Source organism: Capsicum annuum, chromosome 5, assembly GCF_002878395.1.
Source record: "Capsicum annuum cultivar UCD-10X-F1 chromosome 5, UCD10Xv1.1, whole genome shotgun sequence".
In the NCBI taxonomy this organism is placed as follows: Eukaryota; Viridiplantae; Streptophyta; class Magnoliopsida; order Solanales; family Solanaceae; genus Capsicum; species Capsicum annuum.
The window spans coordinates 54,123,904-54,148,096 of NC_061115.1; the positions used below are offsets into that span (position 1 = coordinate 54,123,904).

Consider the following 24,193-nt stretch of genomic DNA (forward strand, 5'->3'; position numbering starts at 1 on the left):
GCAATTCACCTGTCTCTAAATAAGGTCAGTATATAAGCGGTGGTCTTGTTATCTTATGTAACACTTGGTATATAGATTTTGCTTTTTTTGAAGTTTTTGAGTAGATAAGTAGTAAATCAGACAAATGATAATTGAGAAGCTTTTCTTGAGATTTTTGCTATAATAAACTGTCAATCTGACATGACCAAAGAATTTTGAACTCTTACTAAATTAAATTACTTTTTCAAGAAATGAGAGGCATTTAATCATATGACTAAAGAAAATTTTTCATTGATAAAAAAAAAATAAAGATTGTATTTTAATCTATTTGAATTTGAAATTGTAAATTGTGTTGTTGTGGTTGAAGATCTATGAGTTATATATATTCATCAATAATGAAAAATCACACATAAGAGAGCAACCAAGGTTGAACATTGTTGCCATGAGTACTTCTGCAACATTGATTAGAAAGTCTTTCATCCCAAGAAGTTGTGATTGTTTTGTATCTATTTATTCATGCATGTTTGCTCAAGTGAGTGTTTGAGTTATATGTCTTGAAGTTCATATTAATAATGATTGTCAGTATTTGTACTATTCATCAGGTCACTTTATTCTACAATAATATTATCTAATCCTATGTGAATTGAATATCCATGACACTTGTATGGACGCGACATGCACTTCTTCTATGACGTGTGATTTGAAATGAAATCTTTCAAATCTTTATTCTATTGATGAGTATTTTATTGTGAATTTTGTACTGTAAAATCTCTGAATCTTTATTTTATTGATTAATATTTTATAGTGGACTCTATTGATTAGTATTTTGTTACAGATTTTGTACTTTTATTATATAAATGCAAATGTTCATTAAATATTCTTGAGTTGCTATATCTTAAAACTAACATTATGTTAAATCATCAATTTTTTTCGTTTTAGTTTCTTTATTTAGAGATGAGAAAAAAAAAAATTTTAAGTGCAATAGATGTGAATTTTTCGTCAAAACAACAATCACATTAGATAGAAAAAAGATGAAAAAAGATTCTCGAAAAATAATCTACATAATCAGTTGTCCTAAATGTTGATAATCGAGGTACAAGCTCTCAATTTAAGTTTTAAATTTGATCTAGCATTGGCCAAAGAATGATTTCCATTCTTACTCTAGAATTGGTTGTTCCTGGATATTGAATTGACTTTATTTTCTTTTACTTATGTAGTGTTATCCTTATTTCAATATGACCTTTTTTATGTTTGCTACTTTGTAAAGATAAACCTTTGCTTTTTATTTATAAATTATGGTTGTTATGAGGTATGTATGTCAATTTAGTGTTTAAATAATGGATGCAACAAAAATTAAACACAAATGAAACTATATTTGAATTCAAAATATTGGGCCCGTGCATAGTGCTTATCTAGTACTCCATCCATTTCAAAAAGAATGATATACTTTGACTTCACACAAAGTTTAAGAAGATAAAGAAGACTTTTGAATCTTGTGGTCTTAAATTAAAGTTATGTCAAATGTATCAAAATGACCTTTAATCTTGTGGTCCTAAATATGTCATGTGGAAAGTTGAAATTAAAGTATTGCCAAAAAGGAAAAAGGGTCATTCTTTTTAAAACGGACTAAAAAGGAAAGTAGGTCATTCTTTGCTTGGCATTGTCCTGCCAGTTTAAGTAGAGGTAAAATTGGAATTCACTGTAGCACATACACACATGGCACTAGCCATTTTTCAATACACATGCCCAACTCTGGGTCCCACTTACAGTTTGTCTTTAATGTGCAGGGGGTTTTCCCCCCCCCCCCCCCCTCCCTCCCCGGTGCTATCTATCCAAAGAGATGATGAGAGTTTTGAAATAATTACAATTTCATTAATATTTGGAGAATTATATTTGGTATTTCCTTCATAAACTAAAGTGACAGTAAAACAATAAAGCACGAAGCTCAATTTACAAAGGCGTAGAAAGAAAAAATCCAAAAATGAAGAAAAGGGCCACAGATTACATAACCATGGAAAGAACAAGTAAAAAAGTGAAATCTACAAACAAAGAGACATCATTAAGAACCACTAATTCTTCTTTCAAACTGTATCAACCAATTGTTTTGTTTCCCAATCTATATATATAAATAAAAGAGAAACATGAGGTTGCTGATGTGGCAGACCTCTAAAGTCAGTATTCATATTTATCTTTTCTCCTATTTTTTGGCATTTTATTCCTTTTAATTCTCTTTTAAAAACAAAAAAAATCTACCAATTAATTTTCCTTAATAAAATTCATTAATTTTCCTTTATTAAATTTATCAAATACACCGTACCAGCAAAATTATTACATATTACAGTTTTCAACAAACTTCCCTGTCTTCCTCTTTTCTTCCCCATTATTATTAACCCTTCTTCTGAAAAATTCAATAATCAAATCATGGTGCCACAATTGTTTCTTACTCTCAGAGAAAAAGTAAAAATTAATTAACAGAGGAGGAGAATTCAACCCATCAGATGTATTATTCCAGATCAAAAACTTAAAGATTTCAATTTTAAGAAGGTATGAAACTTCATGTTTTCTTGATTTTTCTTTCATGTGTATTTGTATTACTCTTTCTCTTACGTTTATTATTCTTATTGTCAATCTTACAAAATTTGTGCAATTTGTCATAGTTTGGGAGGAGCTGCTATTCTAATGTACCTCTTAACACATCGAATTGCGAAAGAGCCACATAGGCTTTCAAGATTAAACTTATTATCGCCTGTTGGGTTTCATCATGATTCCAATCCTATATTCACTATGATGGAATACTTATTCCTACTATTTTCAGCTCTACTTGACCCTTTTATGTCAGCTTTCTATATTCTCACTTGATTTTTCTGCATGTTGTTTAACAAATTAGCTCGAGACTTCCACAACTTACCAATAGTTGGAGGCCTTGTGCAAACTCTCATATAAGTTATTTGGTTGGTGGATACAGTTCCAACTAGGTTGGAGTCTTAGGGTTACCAAACTACAATATGAATGACATGCCAACTATTTCATTCCGCGTGGCTCTTCATTTGGCATAGATCAAGAACAGATGGAAGTTTATAATGTTTGACTATGGGAGTGCAGTTGCGAACATAGAAGCTTATGGTTTCCTTTGGCCTTTAGATTTGGGGGAGTACTATTTCCTTATTGATATTCTGGTTGATCTTGTTGCTGGGAGAAACGACAAGGTCATTAGGCCATCCATGGTAAGGAAACATTATAAGCTAATGAAGGATGCAGGTGTGGAGATGTCATATAATGAGTTTAAGTAAGCTCATTTGGATTTTATATTTTCCCGTCATGAAGAATTATTGTCATATGTTATGTCTCGATTAAATTTAGTAGGTTCTTCTATGAAGCAGCAACGCTGCCAGACTATTGAAGATCAGCAGAAAAGAGGCCTTAGGTATTGCAGTTTCATTGCTGATAACTATGTCTTAGGTGAATGGTTCTTCTCTTAAGTTATTCCTATTCGTAAGGTATGTATACTCATCTTCTATTGGAAGTTGTCTGATGAAGGTGGAGGAGCTTCTGAATCTTCGTTTATAAAAATGCGATCAAATTTGCATGCTTAGTGGCCAAACAACACAAATATTCTAGCTCGGATAGATTTTTTTGATGACATTCCTTGGTATAAAAACTTCTTGAAGGGTACAATTGAAGATTTGCCTATTATTAAGGGCAAGTACTTGAAAAAAGACACTTTTTATTTGTGAGAATGATATTTTCTTGTACAAATGTGCTACAGGGCGATTAATAAAAAACATCACTTTACCATTAGAAGTTGGTTTGTTCATTGCTTGTATTACTCTTTCTCTTGCGTTTATTATTCTTATTATTCGATATTATTTTATTGTTTCAGGCCTTAGGTATTGCGGTTTTGTTGCTGCTAACTATGTCTTTAGAAGAGCGGTTCTTCTTTTAAGTTATTCCTATTCGTAAGGTATGTATACTTATATCCTCATGCCTTCTCGATTTTCAGTTGTTTATGTTCATACATTACTTGAATATTTTGCTTATTTCTCTTAGATCATGTAAACTGAGTAATTGTTACTTTCTTTATTTTTGTATTGTTTAGCGGTTTAACATTGTATATTATTATGCATATAAAAAAAATAATGTACAATTATGACAGGCGATACAAAAATTCAAAAGTTTTTCATGTTTTCCTACAAGATTGAACACTTTATGTCCTGCTTATTTATCTCTACATGTTGTAGGGCTCAAGAATTTGATGGATGACCATAAAAATGAATTCGAGATGATGCAAGATCAACTTGATCAAAGAGAAAGGGAGTTATAAGTTGTATGTATTATACGGACGGGATGCATCTACAAGATAAGTTTAGCAAATAAAATCTATCATGATCCATTAATAATTCAACATAATTTTGATATTCGTACAAAAGTTATTATTTCACAAAAATATTTCATAAAATGTATTCATGGGCTTTCTTTCTTATATAAGTAATGAACCTTGTGTTAAGCTTCATGACAGATAGTTAGCATATCAAAAGCTTCTAAAAGCAAGAGATACTCGATAGTCATTGTGATATATGGACTACAAGAGTTTGAGATGATACAAAACAAATATTTCTAAATTTGTAATAATGAAAGTTGAATATCCTTAACTACACAAAATATGAAAGTGGTTGAATATGCTTGAGAAATAAATTGGTTTAAAGTGTAGTGGGTTGTCATTAACAATTGTTGAGATTAAATTTATCAAACTATTATTGTGGCCGTATATGAGTTTCTTTTGTTACTAAATATTACTGCTTAAGGGTTAAAAGAGAGGAATGAAAATTTTAACATTTTAAAAAATAAAGAGAATAAGAAAGAAAAGTATTTAATTAAAGAAGATAAAAGAGGATAAAGGTACAATTTCATCAGTTAGATTAAGTATCCTGAAAATCCAATATATTTGGATTTAAAATTTAAACCTTTTTTTCATGGAGTAAAAAATTATTTGTAGGCTTAACAAGAAGAATTATTACCAGGCGCGAACCGCGGGTATGTTACCTAGTTTACAAATATAATAAATCTTTCAACTTGCAAGTATCACAGAATCTCTAATTTTTTCATCTATTTTATTTGTAGTTTAATGAAATCAGAAGTTTAGGGAACACGTGTAAGAGAGATTGGCCACCGAAGAGGAGTCGGATCTACTTTTGTGATACCTACTAATCCACTTATACAAAACCTTTTCGTTTCAAAATACTATATAAAAGTTCAAAAAAATCTTACATTAATTTATATTTTAATTTAACCATATCAAAATTCTATTAATCTCATATAATTGGGACAGAGTAAGTAATGTATGTATTATTTGAAATTGACATAAAAGTACGATAAATTATAATAATAGTTTAAGTCATTGACAATCACTTTAAGTTGTCTTGAAAATTCAGTTAAACCCCTCAACTAAGGTCTGTACCTATCAGGCCTAACCCACTCGAATTTTGATCCAACTAGGCATTTCTTGCTTACATGGCATGCCGCGTGCTATGTACTCGTAGAGGGCGCGTGAAATTCATTTTTTTGTTGATTTCTTTCTTTTTTGGTCTTCTTCTCTATTATATTTTTCATTTTGGATTAGTCACTATTGCCGTCCTCCTTTTTCACCGAAAAAAATGAAGATTATCATTACAACTTTCAAATCTTATACTTTTTCTCACACTTTCTATTCCTACTCTTTTTTCAACCAACAGATTTGAGATTTTTTTTACATACCAAACAAAGTTGAAAAAGTTATTGCAAAAAAAAAAAGAATCAATTATAAAGTGTGGATGAGGAAGAAAATGTAAAAGAGAAGAAACATACTGAATTCACACTTAGTTCTATCAAGAACTTTATTTTTTTTTCTAATTAAATTCATTCTCTTGATTATTAAATAAAATCCAATATTGTTACTAATGATGTCTATTTTTATGTTAAGAATTGGCGATATCTTGGTTTGTTCAAATGGATTTTCATTGATTATGGTTAGGAATAGGTGGGGTAGGTGAAGATCATGGGATGGGTGGGGGGCTTTGTGCGTGAAGACGATGGGGGAGGGGGGGTTAAAAAAAAATTTAAGAAATTATTAGTAAATATTGTATTAATGAATAATTTAAGTTTAAATTTTAATAAATTTTTAAATATCCTATGATGTGTAATTAATGGAATTTTTATTTTTATTTTTTTGTGGGGGTGGGGGGGGGGGGGGGGGGGAGGTCGAATTTGTTTATATTAATAATTTATTTATATAATAATTTACTTTTGCCTTTATTTTTAACTCATAGTTATTTTTTAAAAATCTGTTGTCACGTTTTTTTTTAATTGGTTATTTTTATCAAGTCACGCGAGTGTGTTACATTCTATATCTTTTGCTGATTGTCCAAAAAAAGCCTAAATGGATAAAAATTCGGGTGAGTTAGGGGCCTGATAGGTACAGGTCTGAGTTGAAGGGTTTAAGTGAAATTTTAAGACAACTTAAAGGGGCTACCGATGACTTAAACCTACAATAATTAACAACTTAGATATTTATAGGTTTAAGTCATCGATAGCCTCTTAAACTTGTTTCAAAATTTCACAATTTAGTCTTGAACCTATTGAACACCCAAATAATTCAAATGTATACCTATTAGGCACAAATTACTGGTGTGGCAAGAAAAGTGTAAATTAGGCGCGTGTTGAGTATCAATTAATATTTTATTTTTATTTTTATTTTTATTAAAAAAATTATACTTAAATTATTTTATTAATATATTCTTTAATAAATAATAATTTCTTAATTTTAAAAAAAAAAAAAGTGTCCCCCCAACCCATCGTCTTCACGTCCCCCTCCCCTCCCCCAATTTAAGTAACGATATTTGGAAAACGGAGGTTCAATTCCGGCGATCTTTGACTCCACCAATTTTGAATTTGGCTGTACCAATTATGTAGTCTTTGACTCTACCATTTCTCTAATCCCTGCAATTCGGCTGTACCAATACTTCATCAATTTCGGGCGGCGATTTCACAGTTGACGCCATCCAATTTCGATGCAAATCTTTGTTGTTGTGGACGCGCCGCCGCCGCCACCTTTCCCGCCGCCTCGTCCAGTCTCTCAGGTTGCCCAGAACTTGCAAGACCTTGAGTTCTACAAATCACCTTTCACATCACTCTGAAATTTAAACAATAATTAGCTTGTTAAAAAATCTAATGAGATGCATACCATATTGAGAAAAGTTTCTGTATTTTCTGCCTGAAATTTTGTCTATCCAGAATCTTAATAGGTAGAAAGCTTCCATGTTATGAATAGGTAGAGTCCAATTGTAGGGAGTTCCAAGGAAGAAAAAGGGAGATTCGGTGTGGGTGGGTTGGAAGGGGAGCGTGGAAAGTTAGGTGTGGGGGTGGGTATATATATATATATAAAAGATATTTTCTTTTTTTAAAATTTATAATTACTTTTTAGTAATTGGTTAGGTCATCAATAGCACATGGCATTTTTTAATTAGTCAATTTTGTCATGTCAGCACAAGTGTAGAAAACATACTTCATAATTTTTGTTGAATATTCAAAAGTGCCTAGTAAAAATAATTTTCTATACAATATAGGTGTTCAATAGGTATCAATCTTAGTTGAGGGGTCCAAGTGAAATTTTGAAACAAGTTTAGAATTCTATCGATGACTTAAGTCATATTTAAAAGACATATAAAAAAAAAATTACATAGTACCACAACTTAAGTTCACTAATCTACTTAGAATTCCTATCCTTTTTTAGTAATTATAATAATCCCTAATTTTTAGCATATCCTAAGAAAACTCGGATACATCCTTAAAATTCTTATTTACTTTCTCTCTCTTAAAACATCCAATAAATCACAAAAATTGGGAATCCACCACCTACTGGTCCTATTTTCTTGGCTAAAATTTATCTCCATTATTTATTGTTCCTTTCATCTTCAATTTCTCTATTACTATAATTCAATTTCTCTATTAAGATGTCACTTTTTCTCCGCCACCACCTAGTTGCTCTCACATATTTTGTTTGGCATTTGATTCATGAGATGTGAAGCAACTGGATCTTATTCTTGCATTATTTTTTCATCTTCTTTTCCACCAATTTTTTTTATATAAATTATTTTTTTATTTTTCCTCATTTGAGCAAAGAAAAGAAAAAAGTGAAAAAAATAAGATTTTAATTTCTTTAAAGTATCGAAATCACATTCCCCAACGTTTTACCATGAAATGTGTCTGGTATGTCCTCTGCGGAATTGTTACTTGAAAAATTCAATGGAGATGAAGAAGAGTAGGGTGTCGCAACTTCATGATGTATCTGTTATTAATGGCGGAGTGATGGTGCTTCAAAAGGCAAAATGAGGTTTTATTGTTTTGAAAGACAAAGTGGGTGATTCAAAAAGGTATTATGAATATGTATTGAAACAAAAAGATAGTGAGATACATTATTTATGTCAGATCCAAGTATCTGATACATAATTATTATGTATCTCTCTTAATTATTTTATAGAATAATGTATTTCGATCAAAATAGTTGTAAAGTGTAATGTATCTCTATCATTTTTATTCTACTAATAAACTCATCATTCAACTAGTACATTTATTGATGAATAACCAAGTAATAATCTAAATGTTACATTTTAATGTATCTGAATATAAGGTATGCAATATGTATTCGTACTTGATATCAGTCAGTCAAACACTGAATTATTGTAACAACATAGTGATATTCATTATGAAACGTTCAAAAATAACAAAAAAAAAATGCAACAATTAGAGAAGAGAGGAGAATCATGTTTCTGCCAGAAGAATGAGGATCTTTTTTTTTTTAAGTTCAAAACTTGAACTACTTACGTTATTCTTGGGATTTTGAGAGTACAATACAAAGTATGTCGAATGAGTTGTTTCACAAATAAAAGATTTTCATTATTTTTTTTTAACACACATTAACTTCTTGTTAGGATGTATCGGTTGTCAAATTATGTATCTGAAAAATCAAAATTAGATATTTTACGTAATTTTATTAAAAGAAGAAATAGAGAGTAAGTAGGGGTAAACTTATTGCGATTTAAGTAAGTTTTACTATAAAAAAACATAATTGACTCTTTAAATGACAAATACTATAAATGACAAATTGTAGCAGAGGAAAAAACATACATTATTTAAAAATTACATAGAAAATACTATAAAACACAATAATTAACAATTTAAAATATTTAAAAAAACATATATAAAAGATTTGCTTGACTCTCCAAATTCATCAGTATAAACAAAATTGGGACCAAGAAATTAATATGTACTATCTAAAAATTATGTTGAAAGTATCATAAATCTTAATAATTAACAACTTAAAATAATTAAAATATGTAACACAATTACAAAAAATTAATTGACTCTATAAACTACATCTGGATCAAATAAATGACACAAAAAGATAGCATATATTGGGCTTGTTCTTGCACTGGCCCTTGTATCTAATTTTTATAACTAAGTCATGATGAATTGATGATAACTAGCTACTTCAAGCATGCATTTGGTCATATGTTTAAAATATTTTTCACTTTATTTAAAATATGAAGTTAAATTTAAAGATGGAGTTGTATTTAACTATACTTTTGTAATGAATATTTGAAATAATGTTCATATTTGAATGTACTTAAAAAAAAATTATAAAAAAAATGCAACTAGTAATGTTACGTTACAAAATATAGTCCACTCTAGATTACATTATCAAATATGACCCAGTTATATAGAAAAAGAAAGTTACTATATATTCTTAGCCAATTATTACTCTCTCACACACACACTTTTCTCATCTTCATCTAACAAAATAGAAAACTGGAATTGATTTTAAATGTTCACAAGATTAGACATTTCTCATCAAAACTTGCTACTTACAGAAGCAGTAAAGTTTATAACATCTTTCTTTTCCTGCGACCTAGTCGTGCATGATAGTCCTTCCATTGGTTGTAAATGAATATTCTCGTTGAATTTTTTAGATGCATGTTAAGTGTTGCTATATTTTTATTTTAAAATTTTTGTGTTAGCTCTCCAACTTAACATGTCAAATCATCAGATAGAACCTTCTAAATTACATACATACTTATTGTTGCAGTTTGAATTAAACTCAATTACTTTTTACGCTCTTTGACTCTGCATGATCTTTCAGTAGCATAAGTAGGGAATCACCGACTTCCATAAGTCTATTATATCTTAAAAACTATACAGTATGAAACATAACCTGAATTTTATTTTTCATTAGCTCCATAAGGCAGCCTTTCATGTTTGAACGTGATTTTAGGCTTAGATGGAAGTCTATTGAATGAAGTAGAGGAATCGAAGTTTGATTAGAAGTAAAGTAAGACATTAACGAAGCTTTTCCTTCTTGGGTAACTCCAAAATCCTGTCTGTTGGAATCAAGAAAGCAGACAAGGTAAAAAATCTTGTATAATATTTGTATAGTATTGTATAAGAGTATACTACCACCTTTTATATAATTTTGAATAAATTATATATTAGGTGTATATATATAATTATACAATAATATACATTATTACACAAATATATGCACACACATATATAATGTTTAAATTATGTATTACTTTGTATAATTAATAAGTGTGTATAAAGTGTAAAGGAAGAAGAAAATCACCGAAATAAAGATATTGTATTATATATACAACAATATACAATACAATATACAAATATATACGTCGTTGTATCCAAAAACAGACTCCATCTTCTTTCTTGATTCCAAACATCAATCCATTCAAAAATATCTCAAAATTATACCAAATCATTTAAAATTTTAAATTTGGGCTCCTCAATACATAATCAATTTTTTATAACTATATCCATAAAATAGAGCTTATTTATGAAAATATTGAAATCTCGAGTTGTAAAAAGAAAAACTTGAAACAATGATGAATTATTCACTAATTTGTTTGAAATTTTTTGAGAGAGAAGAGAGAAAGAATTGAAGTGAAAATTGCGAAGAAGAAGCTGGAAATTTGGTATGAGAAGTGTTGTTTCCTATATAATCAGAAAGAAAAGTTAATTAACGGTGATTGGTCAAATCAAATTTTGGCTATAAAATATAAGGTATATTTTTGACTATTTAAATGTAAAGTATATTTACTAGTTGTGCTTTTGTGCAATTATTTCAATATACAATCTTAAAAGTGAAAAGTAAACCAACATGTTATAATTTGTTTTTTAAATTTCAAAAATACAACTTTAAGCTAAATTTTAAATTTTCATGGTTAAACACTAATTTTCAAAAAAAATTAAGAAATCTGAAAAAAAAAAAAAGTGAATTAACCTTCGGATAAATTGATATAAATAGTCATGCACCAAAGTAACAACCAACAAGTGTATATTCATTGTATTTCAATATATAACAATATATGTACTTTATACATAATAATGTATATTTCTATATATTTAGTTACCAAATGCTTTCTCCGTCTCATATTAGTTGGTCATCTTACTAAAAATAGTTGTTCTATATTCGTTGGTCACTTTACTCAATCAAAAAATTATTCATTTAATTTTTTTCATATTAACCTCGCAATTAATTCTTTTAGAAAGTGTTCGCACTTGTTTGTAAAGTTCCCAAGAACTTTTTAAGGGGTGAGTTAGTAAAATTATCTTTTTATTTATATTTTTAATCATCGTGTAAAGTAAAATGTGTCCAACTAATATGAAATGGATGGGGTATAATTATATTGGTCCATTGGCTAATTTACCTTATTTTTTATGACCAAATGAGTCCTAGTGTTCTTTGATGTTTTCCATAAAATTTTCTGGCAGAAAGGGAAAAAGGGAATTAAGGCAACAAATATTTAGGGGTCATTTGGTAGAACGTATAAAAATAGTACTGAATAGACCGTATTAGAAATGCTAAGATTAGTAATATTGAGATTAGTAATACTGAATTAGTAGTATTGGCTTATTTCTTATCCAGTAGTTGATTTGATGTATTAAAAATAATTTGTATTGCTATATTTTCTTAAAACTATTATTTGTTTACAAAAATATCCTTCATATTCTATACCTTTGTGTATTTTCTTTCCATAGTTCTATTATTTATTCTTAAAAACAATTTTTTTTATCCTCACTTAAATTATTTGAGAGTAAATAATTGTTATCTTAATAAATTGATTCACTCACAAAACGTCAAATTTTAATTAAAAATAAGAGTCGATAAAATTATTAGATAGAGTTTTATAGGGTGATACTTCCTAGTTTAAATAGGTTCCATTAACCTTACTACTTTATAATTTTTACTTTTGGTGGTGAAATAAGATTCGATAGTAATCCCCTCTTCCTGCCCCCCGAAACACCCTAGAATTTAGGGACTTTGAAAATTTTGAGATTTGAGCTTACTACCTAAGCTATAACTCACCCAACGAGTTGTAAGGTCTCCTTATGAATCATAGGGTAACCAGTGAGGTTATCCATGTCTTCTGTCCTAACCACGAATCCCACTTAATGAGTCATGAAGACTCTATACGAGCCGTATAGGTGTCATCCATAACCAGACTAGTGTAATAGCCAAGGTTTCTATTATGGCTACGACTGAGATGTCACGAGTCTTAATGACTCTATACCGATCGTAGGGTGCTTAACATAGCCAAACCAGAGTAGGTGACCAATATCAGTATTTCTGTTATGACTAGGACCCTATGAGTCATAAGATCTGTGTATGAGTCGTAGGGTTAACAGTGATGATGCCCCGTGTCTCTTCCAGACTACGAGTCATCGCCACGACTCATAATCAGACGTCACGAGTCGTGATGTGACTCGTAGTCACCGGCGATAGTCTTTTCCTGTGTTTAAGTTGGGGGTACTTTGGTCATTTTCCTCTTTCCCAATTGTGACCCATGACCTTAAAACCCTTTTGGGACCTTATTATCATCCAAAAACATAATCCAACACACTCTCAAACTCTCTCAAATCCCTAAGTCTATAATAGGTTAGGGTTTCTCAGGGTTGATCATTTAAAGCTTTCAAGTGGTGATTTCTCTCCATAATTGTGATACTTTCAAGTATATACCTCTTCCCTTAAACTTGTTTTACTTAAAACATGTGTTTAAATGGTTATTCATGTATGGATTTTGATTTGGGTTGAGGATTTTGAAATTAATATTACTTGAATGAATTTCCATGATTTTATATGCATTGTTCATGCTTTATCAATGATTTTAAACTAATTGGGTGAATGGGTATGAAAATTGAAAAAAGGGTCGAGGCATTCCCCCAATTTGATGATTTTGGTTTGAAATTTGATTTTAGAAATTATGCTCTCTCAACCCACTTGCATAATTGAATTTGAATGATGGCTAATCACTTGATTTGACTTGCTTCCCTAAACTATTGCATTGCATAAATGGTTAAATGGATAAAAAGGATTTTGAAAGCCTTGTTGGCCATGTTGTTAATTTAAAACATGATTTAATGAACAAAGGTGGTCGTGGCATTTTCCCAACTTGATTTGATGAACAACGGGGGTCGTGGCATTCTTCCAAGTTGATGAAATTAGTATGGCATAATTATAAGCTTGCAAGCGCTATGGTATGATGATACCCAAGGTTGATGTCTCAACAGATAATTCCTTGGTTAATGTGTTGACACCTAATTTTTGCCCTCCACGACTAAGTTTAATTTCGAGTTTCTTCATTTTAAATAAAATATAATATTTATTTTACCTAAATAAAATAATCTTCAAAATATTTATCTTGGTAATTTTGTTATTTAAGTAGCGATTAAATATTTTCGTATTCAATTATAAAAAATCATATAATTTTGTTACCTAAATATTTATGTTACGAAATATCGGATTTTAATCAAGACTTATCTTGAAAATTAATTCAAACGGTTGAAATCTTGATTTAATTATAATTAGTCTCAAAAATAATTTATTTTAAAAATATTTATTTGATTTTATTAAATTAAGAAGCTCGGAATTAAATTGGTTGATAATTTATTTTTAATTTTGATTTAATGTAGTCAATTTATTGGATTCGGTCATAATTGAAACCTATTTGACCACAATTGCTATGCAATTGGCCAATAGACTTATCAATTTAACTAAATTATAAATAAAACTGACTAAAGCTTCAACCCATTTAGGCTATTTCTTAAATGACTTGATCTATCCATTCCCTTTTACTTTATTTCAGCCTCATCAGGCCAAAAACCGACCCACCGGCCCATCAACACTTCAGCCAACCCGGCCCACACCCCATATTTCCTAGGGAAAAATTTCAGAAATATCAACTATAGAATCTTAATTGTAACTTTTATAGCAACAATTTTATAATTACAAAAAAAATAGCAAATTGTATATTGTATTTAAGTAAATCGTTGTTATACAAATACATATACAACAAAATTTATTGTCCTTATTTTACTCAAATTAATTGAGTTAAATAAGGAATAATTATCCTATCTAATTAAATTCTCATAAATTACTGTAATTTAAATTAGTAGATTCTTTTTCCAAATCAAACTCAAATATGAAGATTATTATTTTCATGATCTTCAAAATTTCAAAATATCATTCTCTTATATCTCTAATTATTTTTTCTTGTTGGTATTTTCATTTTTTTTTATCTTTTTTAATTTTAATTTCTATTTCTTTTTCATTTTTTTCTTTCCACTTTATTTTCTCTCTTCCACTTCTATTTTTTTTTGCTTTTATTTTTACACTTCTATTTCCATTTCTCTTTCTTCTTCTTTTTTCCTTTTTCACTTTTTTTTTTGAATTTTTATTTTTTTCTTTTTTTTACTCTTCTATCTCTATATTTTATTTTTAAAAGACAAATATCCTTATCATATATACATATTCAAAAAAAAAACAAAATAAAAAGCCTTACAGATCTGCATATGTATTTACGGTAAAACACATATGTATATATATATATATATATCTGCATATGTATTTACAGAAATACATATCTGACTCACATGTATATATAAACATATAGGACACAGAATCTCTATAACAAAAATGACAATTTATGCATATACATATAGGTAATAAAAAAAATACATGCTACATATCTTAAACAGTAAAAGAAAACAAATAAGTACATATGTTACCCTATAAAATGACATAGTATGTACAGTTCAAAGACAAATTCAATACCGTATAAAATGCATATAGCTCTGCATATGTATTTACGGAATACATATCTAATCCATATGTATATTTTTATTTTATATGAGTCGTCTTTGTATTTCGCAAATACATATGAAGATATATACTATAGTTATATTTGTTACTGTTTAATATGAATACGATATGTATTTCGTAAATACATATGTATGTTTTGTACTGTAAATACATATCCAGATCTGTATGTCTATGTATTTTATATATTTTTTAAATATGTGTATGTGATAAACATATTTGTGTGGTAAATATATTTGTCTCTTCAAAATAAAAGTTAGAGATAGAAGAGTAAAAAAAGAAAAATAACAAAAAGAAAAAAATGAAAAAAAGAGAAGTGAAGAAGAATAAAAAAGAAAGAAAGAGAAATAGAAGTGTAAAAATAAAAGAAAAAAGAAATAAAATAAAATAGTAAAAAGAAGAAGAGAACGAAAATAGAAAAAGAAAAAAAAAGATATGAGAAAGGATAAAAAAGAAATAGAAGAGAGAAAATAAAGCGGAATGAAAAAAATGAAAAAGAAATCAAAATAAAAAAATAAAATAATAAAAAATAAGATGAAAAAAAAACTAACAAGAAAAAAAGGTAGAGATATAAAAGAGTGAAATACAGTAATGATATTTTATTTTGAAATCTTGAAAATCATAGAAATAATTATTTTGAAATATGAAAAAGAAAACAAAAGAAAACAAAAAAATAGAAGAGAGAAAATAAAGTGAAAAATAAAAAAAATGAAATAAAATAAGATAAATGATAAAAAAAAAATAAGATTAAAAAAAAGGTAAAAGATATGGCTATATTTGGGGGAGGTGAAATAGTGGAGTAAAAATAAAAAAATATAAAGTAGTAAAAGTAAAACATACACTTGACTAGTTAATGAGTAAATAATGTTACTCTTATTATAAACTATAATTTTATAAAAATATTATTCCCACCATCCCAAATTATGTGTCATTATTTTTTTTTTAATCCGTTCCAAAATAAGTATCGTCTTTCCTTATTAGGCAACTTTTTAAAGACACAATTATTCTTTTACTCTTATTGGTCCCACTTAATTAAAAAAGAAATATTGACACATTATTTTATAAAAGATAATTTGATAAACTTTACCAAATTTTTTTTTTTTCTTCTTAAATTTCATTCTTGATTAAATGACGACACATCGGAGAGAGTACTATTTATTATAATTATGGTTCCATTCCCTTTCTCCCCTTGTGTGTATCACGCAACAACAACATACAAACAAAACCCGTACCAACTTCCAACAACAAAAACAACGGCAAAGCCCAATACCCAAATGGCTTCCTGCAATATCAAAAACAACAGCAATTTCAACAACGTTTAACAACGACAAACAACGTTCAGCGACAAGAACAACTTTGTCGATACCAACGAGCAACAACAATTCAATAGTTTCAACGTGCAAATCCGATTTCAACCCGTACCCGTCGGCGACCCAACCCACAAACACCGCAAGTTCAACCAAATAAACCCCCTAAATCATGAAATATCTCCCTTCATCTTATCTCTGCAATTTTGCATACTTAGAGCCATCGTTGTTGATTTTGGCTCAAGATTGCGTGTTTCCAAATCCAAAATTCAATCCAAATCAGAAGATGTTCGAATTTTAGGGATATGTATGGAAAAGCCAATATCTTTCCCTATAAATAGGGATTGAAGGGAAGAAGGCAAGGGTGGATTTTTTGAGGATTTCTTGGGGAAAATTTTGGAGATTCTGGAGGAGCTTTCCTCTAATCTCACGTAACCGAGTAATTCGTTGAATTCATTAATTCCAGCAAAAATCAAGCTAAATTCTGATTTTTGAAGTCGTCTTTGTCGTCTCGTCGTCCCGGTTCCTGCGTCTAAAAAGGTAATACTCCTCCTACTCTCATCTTAATTACTCACTGCTTATTTGATGATATTTGAATTTGGCTTGTTAGTTCGAATGTGATTTGGTTGAATCAGTTTTCCCAGGTTTGGTTTAATTACTGGAATGACATGATAAAGATCTAAATGTGAATCCCCTGTCAAGTCCGTTAACTAAAGATTGTCATTGTGATTCCTTGCTAATCATCAATGTTTTCTTGCTAGCCCGGTGTCATCTTTTGTTTTCTTGAGCATGCTTCTTTTGTCTCCTTATAAGGATGGAGATCAGTACAACCATCTAGATTAGTAGATGGTATTGTTTTGAGTCGTAATCCACCCCCTTTATGGTCGGCCAGATCATGTCGGGTGTACAAACCTTACATCTTGGGTAGATATTAGTTTCCCCCAAGAACGTGAAGCTTAGTTTAGCTACGCTCTAATTTCTTCTTACAGAATCGAGTTTTGTTTTCTTTACTTGATCATGTTGGTCAGCTTTTGGTTGCATTAGAGAGACATATAGTAAATATTGAGCATACTGCAAAATCACGCTTTCTTGAGCAGGTGTCGATTAGTTTACATATTGGTCTGCAGATTATTTTGCGGGTACATGGTTGACTATGAGATGGACTGATTTAGTTTCATTCAAGGCTTTGTTACTTGTTATAAAAATTAGTGTCAGGATTTGCCTCTGGAATGGGCATCTTGTGAAAAAAATAAACTTCTCCTCCAAACTCGGGTGTTTTCTTTATTCATGCACTCGTCCTCGGTCCCTGGCCCTTCTTGCTTGAAATGTCCTCGAATCTACAAAGTGTTTTCCTGTTGAACATTTAAAAGCAAGAATAATGACGAACTATCTCTTATCTGGTTCCAATATGCATACTTGAAAATAATTGCGTGGATAATATGGAAGGAATAATGGGACAAATTAGAATTGCGAAAATCAATGGTGGGTTTGAGAGAGTTCGATTTTTGGGACCTCATTGTTTGTGCCTCTCTTTTTGCCACACTTCGATTTGCTGTTTTTTTTTTTTTTGAATATGTGATGTCCCTAAGTCGAGACTTTGGTCAAATGTGAAATGATTTTTCTTTCTTTCCACTCAAAGTCCTTTTCTTTATAGGAATAATAAATAAATGAGCATTGAAAACGCATTTGAACTGTCAATTATCTTTCCTTATTCGAAACTTCATATATAAAAAAATCAAACAAAGATATTTTTAATAAATAGTTTGAGATATATTTGTGAGTCAAGTTTGTACTTTCTGAAGTTTGATTTTCTCTCAATGTCCTTTTAACGTATATAGAATTTGTTCTTTGAGGCTAATCTATTTCTCTCTTTCTATGCGTGGATCTGCCTCACCGAGTCCACGGGACTCCAATCCTTACATCCCTTCGGGCAAAGCTCATTCTTTCAAGTCAAAAAATGGATTAATGAGCAAAAACAGTTGTTGGTATACACTGATATACACCATATTTATGGGCTTTGCGTGTTAAAAGTAGCTGGTATATACTCAATATATGATGCATTGCAAAATTGAAAGCAAGTGTACGAATTTGCATACATGGATATACATCAGATTAGCAAAAACGCAGGGGAAAAATATTTGCAGTATACAGATGATATACACTGAAATAATGGACAGAAATCCATGGGATTTAGGCCCAAAAGCTGGCCAGCCCATTAATGGGCCAAAAGGGCCCTATTTTAACTCTTTTTTTTTATGGGAAAAGGACACCCCATGGCACTTTTAAAAAATAATGGCCCACGTTTCAAGTTTTGGAAAGAAATAACACTTCAGATCTTTTTAATACCATTTTTAGCCCTTCCTTTAATAAGGCATAATTCTATTAGCTAAAGGAAAAAAAAGACCTACAGGTGTCCTTTTTCCGAAAATAAAAAGACTTAACTGCTAAGTACAATGTCCTTTTTTCTAGTATTCTTTCCGATTAGGGTTTTCTGAAGTCTGTGGTGATGAAATTCAAGAAAAAGCTTAATATTGATTCGAAATTAGCTGGTAAAGGTATTAGATATGATTCTAATTTCGCTGTTAGTGATGATGATTTTGAAGATTTAACAAATCGTGATGTTCAGTTGAAGAATTTGAAGAATGTTCATCCTACTTCCAGTCGAATTATTAGGTCTCAAGGTAAATTATTAGGTGATCCATCAATGGCGGAACAAAAAAATCAGCTAAAAAAGGCAAATAGATGTGAGTGGTGAAGCAGATCTTGTTGTTCTTCCCAAAAAAACAAAAAAAGGAGTCATTCAAAAAATGATGAAGATGATGGTAAGTCATCTAAAGGAAAGAAAAAGATAAGTGTGAATGATAAAGGAGATACTCTTGTTCCTCCAAAAAAAAAAAAGAATTGATCAAATGATGGAGAAGATGATGCCCAATCATCCAAAAAGAAAAGTAAAATGGTTTATGTTCATTGGAAGAGAAAAATATCCAAATTAACTGATTTTGGTGTGTGCTTTCTATCTATTAATTATGTCTGATAGTTATTTTAATTTTTTGTGTTGAATTTGTGTATGTTTGAAATATGTGTGTTATTGTTGTATATAACATGTGTCGGTATTGTATATGAAATATATAGGGTTGAGATATTTGTGTAATTTAGTGTATAGTGGCTATATAATTCTGAGATATGTGATGTTATTACTATTTGTGCATCAACAATATATAAAAAAAATGTGTATAGTTTGTATCTTTATATTGTTACTATGTAAAATTTGTAATAGTGTAGTAATGAATACTTTATGAGTAATATATGTAGCTTTTTGAAATATCTAGACCTTAAAGTACACTAACTTATTGCAGGTTTGGGATTTGTTTCTTGGTCCATCTGATCATTACAAGTGTCAGCTCAGTGTGCACACAAACTGTGGTATTATGATTGCCTTGAAATCTAAGTTGGATAAGAAGCAACTTAATTTATTTAAGAATAGTTGCTTTGGATATTTCTTATCTTTACCAAATATTTTTCCTCAAAATCAACTTATTCATGGAATATTGCTTAGGAAACTTGTTTGTGAGAGAGATGATGAAATATGGATTAAAGTGAATAACATTAAGTTACGATTTGACTTATAAGAGTTTTCTATAATTAGCGACTTAAAATGTATTGAAAATTACAATAACGAGTTTGCTCTTACTCAAATTTTCCAGAAAAATTCAAGGTCACAAAACTTGATTCAGAAAGTGTTTCATGGAAAAAAGGCGACAATGTGATGAAAATGCTTTACAAATTTTTATTTTGTTCTTTATTAATACCTTTATTTTTTCTATCACGTATAGTGATGTTATAACAAAGAATAATTTCTCATTGGTAGAATCTGGAAACTATAAAACATTTTCTTGGGGAAAATTTTGTTTTCGTCTGATGTTGGAGTCAATGAAGTCTAAGGTTTATTAGAGAAAAATTATGTATCGTTGTGCTGGTTTCCCCTTAGCATTTCAGTGTTGGTTTTATGAGTGTTGTCCTTATGTTGATGGTCATCTTGCTGATCGAGTTGGTGATGGTGTGCCACGTATACTTAATTGGTTTGTAAAGCATAAACCAACGTACAAGGAGTTTGCATTTTTTGATATTAGGCAAGAGAGGGTATATAGTTGTTTTAAAATGTAATGTATATATGTTTTGTTAAATGGTTATGTGCTTTTTAACTGTCGGTGTTGTTTTGTATGTGCAGGTAGTGTTGAGTAATATTACGCCGACGATTCTTGAAAAATCAATCCTTTAATTACCTGATTTCAAATCTGTGAATGCGGTTGTGAACTCTGTTGATTTGCCTGGTACCAATAAATAAGAATGTAGTCATTTGAGCTCAGATAATGAATTGACACTTTTGAGAAGTGATGTTAAAATGGTACGTGGAAGGTTTTTATTAATATTTGTATGTTTTTGTTAATTGATGTTTTGACTTTTTTCTTTTTATGTTTAGTTAACGGAAAAGGTTTCCTCGATGGAGAAGTTTATGAAATCCTCATTTGAATTGATTTTTCGAGCTCTACATATAAAGAATGAATCTAAGGTATTCTTTTCCTGAAATTTTCCTGTTTTTTTAACAAAACTTATATACACTATTGTAATTATTTTACAAAGTTTTTTGTACAGCTTGCTACATCAAATGGGGATAACAATGGTGACAACTTAAAGAAAAAAATGATTATACACCTAATGTTGGTGGTATAGGTGATGATCAAGTTGATGATCCACTTAATGTGGGAAAACAAAATGCTGTTGCACCGGAACTGAATCATATAAATGACAATTTGATGGATGATGTAGGGGTGGTGATGTATTTGATCATTTGGTGGATGACGTTGGAGAGAGTTAATTTTGTAGGTGATTATGTAGTTGGTCATGTCGATGTTGAGTCTGCGGCCGAAACTTTCAAGGATGGTGCTTGGAAGAATTTTTCAAATTTTGATGGTGTTTGGAAGAATTTTTCAAATTTTGATTTTTTGAAATTCACACAAAGCTCAGGTGAAAATAAGGTTATAGGGAGGGTAGAAATAGTCAGGTTGACAGTGATTGGTCTAATTTTACTGATTCTGAAGTGTTCAAATTTACTCAATCTTTTCGTGATAAAAAATACAAAAAGAAGGTGATGTGGCAGTGCTTAGCCAGAATGAGTTTGATTGGTTAGAAATTTCAGATGTTGAAATTTCTAAGTTCACTCAACCCGATAAGAGTGTTGTAATGATTGATGCAACTGGTTTAGTATGTGATAATGTTAGAAAGGTTGATGCAAATGCAAGTGATAATGTTAGAGGGATTGAGGAAAATATAGTGGTTGCCTCTGTTATGTTGGCTGAAACACCTGTTATTCCTTGCTATGTGAATCGTCATTTTTGTCAAAATTTGATTCTGGTTGTGGCAAAGTTGAAGGTCAACCATCTAAGCGTATAGAGAATGCTTAGCCAAGAAAACGCCTTTTGTCTATAAAGCATCCTTTTGTGAAGATTATTACGGAGCGAATTGATGATATGAGACTGACATTATAGTTTAACAGGTTTGTTGCCAGATCATTGTACATTAAATAGATCCAAGTTTTCTGTTTGTAGTTTTTTTTTCGTTTTACTTTATTTTGTCATATATTATAATTTTTGTAACATTTTTTCACATGTCTGTTTATTCAGATTCTATCAATGCTCTCCCAAAATAATTTGACTATGAAGTTGATACCGTTAAAATGAAAGAGTGGTTACATTGGCATATCCAGAAATACCCTTAACCAATTAAGTAAGTAATGAATTTATTAGTTAAGTAGGTTATATAGCTTTTATGTTTGTACTTGATAGTGATAAGCTAATTGGAATATTAAATTTTTGTTTATGATGCATGTTATATAAGTAGTTTGTATTTATTAGATTTTAATTAGTGTTCTGTATTTATTTTTAGCATTTTAATGTGGTTTTATTGTTCGTATTTTCAGCATGTTGATGTTATCTTTTACTATTTGCGAAAGAAGTCAAAATACGAGCCTATTGATGGTTCAATTAAATTTACAATCACCGGTTGTTGGTTTAACTGCTTGATTCAAACTTTATATAAGCGTTTATGGAGAACAATGGAAATGTAACACTTATCACTCAAGAACATTAAATTGTTGAGTACATGCTTGAATTTTTTATGAGATGCAAAGTCCCATGGAATAGCATTGACAACGTTCTTTTCCCAATTAATCTCGTTGAGGAGTTTTACTGAATTTTGGCGAGGCCGTGTTTTAAAGATCAGTGCATATATGTGTATGATTCAATGCATGGTGCAAGACATATCATTCGTGTTCAGAAATTAGTTGCAGCGTATTCAGAGTTAATTCCACACTTCTTTCTTGTATTGAATTTTGGAAAGTAGGAGCGATGGACTTTCAGTGGCTAATTCTTTTGATATTAGTATTGTTGATGGACTACCAACTCAAGCCAACACGTAATATATTGAATAAACATTCAGTTGCTCATTTTTAAATAATTTTTTGTCAACTATACTGATGATGTATTATGTTGCAAGGACTGTGATGTATTTGTTGTTGCCTTTTCTGAGTATCTGCTTGATGGTCTTGAAATTTCTAATCATCTAGATAATATTAATGCTATTCAAATTCGGTATGGTGTGTTGTTGTGGAATTATGGAAAGAAGAAATAAAGACAATGTGCAGTTAGTGAAGATGAATCTATTGGTCAATTGTTGAAGAAAAATGATGGTGTGCAGCAAATTTAGTTAGGAATGTCTTTAAAGCATAGATGTGAAATATATGTTTAGTGTTGAAATGCTTAGTGTTGTTTTTGTTTTGTGTTGATACACTGGAGATTCTTATCGTGAAATGTTATGTTGAATACTGTATGTTTTGACATTTGATATAATTTTGTACAAGTGATTTTTGATTTTATGAAAAGACAATAGCAGTGCATCTGTTAGTTTATTTTGATCACAATTTATATGCAATATAGTTTATATGCAGCATTGATTTAGTTTCTATGCAGTAGTTACACGGTTTAACTAAGGTATTTCTACAATTTCATACATTTATCCCAACCACATAGAACTTATATATTGTTGAAATAAAGTAGTTATATAGTTTATAAAAGTAGTTTTATAATTTATATTCAAAATATAGAGGTGCTATGCATTCGCTAATTAATGTTGGTCCTATATCCAAACCATATAGAGGTCCTATATATGATTGGCACTGATATATATCAGTGCAGTATAAATCTACCATTACTGTTTTAACATGTGAAGTGTTATTTAAACAAGACGTTAAAGAAAAAATGAAGTAAAATAATTTAGATGACTATTCTTATGATTAAACTGTTAAATGTATTTTTAAGAAATGTGCGAAAAATTCAAAAGAAAAATACTACTACTTATATATTCAACCTGTATATAGGTATTATACATCACTGACACAGATAATATGCAATCTTTTTAGGTATTGTCGAAGAAAAACTACCCTTCCCAACTCAAAGGAGTTGATTAGTGCACAACACCAAAGAATGTGCCTAAAATGAATGAAATACCATAATGCACAGATTTCTATAGTTAAAGTACGAATGAAATTGAAATTAGATAATTTCACCATAAAAAGACATAAGCATTATTCTATAAACTGAAAGTGTTGTTGAAGTAAAATAATATCGTTGTAGCGGAGGCTATTACATTGCTA

At 29.9% G+C, this 24,193-nt stretch overlaps 1 long non-coding RNA gene across 2 annotated transcripts; it reads left to right on the forward strand.

The window, feature by feature from the left end:
• Positions 1-16,358: 16,358 nt before the first annotated feature.
• Positions 16,359-22,366, forward strand: LOC107870657. 2 transcript variants are annotated; one of them, XR_001674243.2, is made up of 6 exons: positions 16,359-17,025; positions 19,842-19,908; positions 20,714-20,890; positions 20,966-21,055; positions 21,139-22,039; positions 22,167-22,366. It is a non-coding gene; the product is annotated as an uncharacterized LOC107870657 (long non-coding RNA). The 2 variants fall into 2 exon arrangements; XR_001674242.2 differs by having other exon boundaries at positions 21,139-22,176.
• Positions 22,367-24,193: the final 1,827 nt, after the last annotated feature.